Source organism: Fundulus heteroclitus, unplaced genomic scaffold (assembly GCF_011125445.2).
Source record: "Fundulus heteroclitus isolate FHET01 unplaced genomic scaffold, MU-UCD_Fhet_4.1 scaffold_216, whole genome shotgun sequence".
NCBI lineage: Eukaryota > Metazoa > Chordata > Actinopteri > Cyprinodontiformes > Fundulidae > Fundulus > Fundulus heteroclitus.
In genome coordinates this window covers 112,259-115,189 of record NW_023396628.1, presented here as the reverse complement: position 1 = coordinate 115,189, position 2,931 = coordinate 112,259, and the positions used below count along the sequence as shown (strand labels likewise).

General features: G+C 40.5%; 1 long non-coding RNA gene across 2 annotated transcripts; it reads right to left on the bottom strand.

Moving 5' to 3' along the window:
* Nucleotides 1–838: 838 nt before the first annotated feature.
* Nucleotides 839–2,339, bottom strand: LOC118559083. 2 transcript variants are annotated; one of them, XR_004928629.1, is made up of 4 exons: nucleotides 2,258–2,339; nucleotides 1,388–1,480; nucleotides 1,186–1,278; nucleotides 839–1,086 (listed from the first exon to the last, which is right to left on the bottom strand). It is a non-coding gene; the product is annotated as an uncharacterized LOC118559083 (long non-coding RNA). The 2 variants fall into 2 exon arrangements; XR_004928628.1 differs by lacking the exon at nucleotides 2,258–2,339 and having other exon boundaries at nucleotides 1,388–1,681.
* Nucleotides 2,340–2,931: the final 592 nt, after the last annotated feature.

The window sequence follows — 2,931 nt, the reverse complement described above, 5'->3', positions numbered from 1 at the left end:
ATCTATCCTCCAATGACTGAATGCTACAATCCACTATAGCATTAAAAAATTACACTTCAAGCCTCTTGAAGTGTCATTTTTTCGTCATAATGTTCAATTCCTCAAGCCTGTTAAGGATTAGATTGGACAAACCCAGGCCAGTGGATTCTGGAGCTATCAGAAATCCTAAAAAGTGCTCTTTTATTTCTGGTGTTGTGCCCAGAGTGACTGTGCGCACCACAACAGACATTTGTTCATGGTGACTAACATCAGGTGTACAGTGTAAAATTATTGAATAATATTTGCAGTCCTTGATTTCTGCCACCATTACCTCAATTATTTTATCACTGACACACTCTATCAGCTCATTCTGGATAGTCTTACCCAGGTACGTGTTGTGCTGCATTCCACAATCAATTCGTCTGATGTGATCTTTTAACACCGTGTCAAATTTTGCCATCAGTTCCACCTCTTTAAGGAAGTTCCCATTGTTGGCCTGATGCAAAGTATCAACTGACCCCCTGAGTGCAAGATTTCTCTCTGCCAAAGATTGAATGATACTAATCAAACGGATGAGAACATCTTTCCAACGATTTCTTTCTGCATCCAAAAGGGCCATTTCTGTTGCATCAATAGTTTTCTGCTTAGAAAGACGGAGGGCAAAGTCTTTCCACTTCACCATATTATGGCAATGATCTTGACTATTTTCATGCTGTTTCAGCAAAGCACCTACATTTACCCAATCACGCAGTCCCTCTGTTGACAGCTTTGTGGACTTTCTTGAGAATAATTTGCAACAGAAGCAGTAAACTGCATAACTTTTCTTTGAATAAATTAGCCAGCTTCGCTTGATTTTTTCCCCATTAACTAATTGTCTGTATGTATAGTGGTAGTGAAAGCTTCGTCCATCTGATTTCTTGGGGAATGTAGAGGTGTCACTGATTGGCACTGGCCCTCTTCTTACCAGTTCAGTTCTTTCTAAGTCTGAGAGGAATGCTGACCATTCAACTGGGTCAATTGGAGGAGCTGTTGATCTATCTTGATAGCTGGAGCTTGTTGAGGCAGGGGATGGTAAATCTATAGCAGTGGGTGCAGATGTAGAAGGACCTGTAGGGACATTAGATTTAATAAAAAAGAATAAAATAACATAGCAGAAAATTTTATTGTAAAGCCAACACAAAACAAAAAACTTTTAGATTAACAGACCTGTCATGCCGGCTGATTTTGAAATCAACGCATCGGTGAATGTAGGTGCTTGTAACTGCTCCTCGCTTTTAATCGCTTGTGCAGCGGATGAACCTGCAATGATAAAACAAACAAACAAAAAATAAATAAATAAATAAAAAGCTAAATGTTTCATGTCATATTAACAGGCTATGTAACCATTTGCCATCAAGAAAACCCTCACCTGCTGCATCATCAGCTGTGGAGGCACTGACACTAGTTGAAACATTAGGGGAAGGTAAAGTTGGTTGTTCTCCAAAGTACTTCAACAGTGTTCCTGGAAAAAATAGCATTGAATAATGCATAGTTTATTGAGTAGAATGAGTTTATTTTCCCATCTTGCACCACAAGAAACTCCACACCTAACAATTCATATTTATTGGCAAATGAGGAATAATTGCCATATGGGGAAAACTTAACATGGTGATCTACTGCAGCCTAAATACGAGGAAAGCACTGCGTCATCACTCACCACCATATTAATAAAAACTGCAGTCTATTTTCATTTTTGGTGTATTTTCTAATAAAGATAAATACCATCTCCCACCAAAGATCTTAGAGCAGAGAGGCTCTCTGCACGTGTTTGTCTATGAAGGTAGTAGATTCACTTCAACACAAACAGCAATGCTAGCTAAGCTGGCATCTGTGTTTTCTCCAACTTAAACCGATATCTATCCATCCATTATCTTCCGCCTATACGAGGGTCGGGTCGCGGGGAGTAGGAGCTTCAATAGTGAGGCCCAGACGTCCCTCTCCTCCGGGGGAATCCCAAGCAGGCGTTCCCAGGCCAGACCAGCCGAGAAACATAGTCTCCCTCGCCGATATGTACCAATACATGAAATACACACCTACCTAGATAAATGTATATTAATAACGGATAATATTTTCACTGTTAATGGTGGGGATTTCGCTCTGGTGATGGATGGCTGATAAATATCACGACATGAGTTATGACGACGAGCTAGCTGTTACCTTCAGTGACGTGAGCGCAATTTGTGCTGCTGGCTGCTGCTGCACAAAAATATCGGTCCGTAAATAATCATGCAAAACATACCTTTATCTTGCTCTTTTTTTTCTCTTCCTCTTTCCTTGTCTTTTTTCTTTTTTCTGCACCAGAGGGATACATCCTTTTTTGTGACATGGCTTAGACTTTCCTATTAACGTGACGTGCGCGCCAGCGTGAATTGTCAATGCACGCGCGCGTACCGCGAGCCGCGAGCCGCCAGCGCCATCACGGCTGCCGTCGTGAAGTGAATGCACATGAGCAGTTGAATCAGAATTTTTTTTCTTGAAATGTTCATTTATAAATTGATATTCATTCATTTATTCATTTATATCACTTGTTTAAGTTATTTAATTGTAAAAAAAAAAAATAAAAAAAAAAAAAAAGATTGACCAGGGCCTGGTCAATCGTTTTTGGGCCCCCCTGCTTGGGGCCCCCTGGCCACCAGGGGGCCCTAAGCGGCTGCTTAGTTCGCTAGTGCCTCGGGCCGGCCCTGGTTTAAAGTTTTTTAATGTTTCATAAATAACTCTCTGTCTGTTAAGTATTGTCTGGCGATGATCAGCTCTTAAGCTGATATCAAGACAATGGTTGAAAGGGATGAATTCGAGCAGTAGCGATCTTTTAACAGAAAAACCTGCACACACATAGAAAAAAGGAGTGACAACTTCTTTTCAAGTTCAAGAATTTAATAACCGAAATAAAATGAACATCCAGAGTACATCACT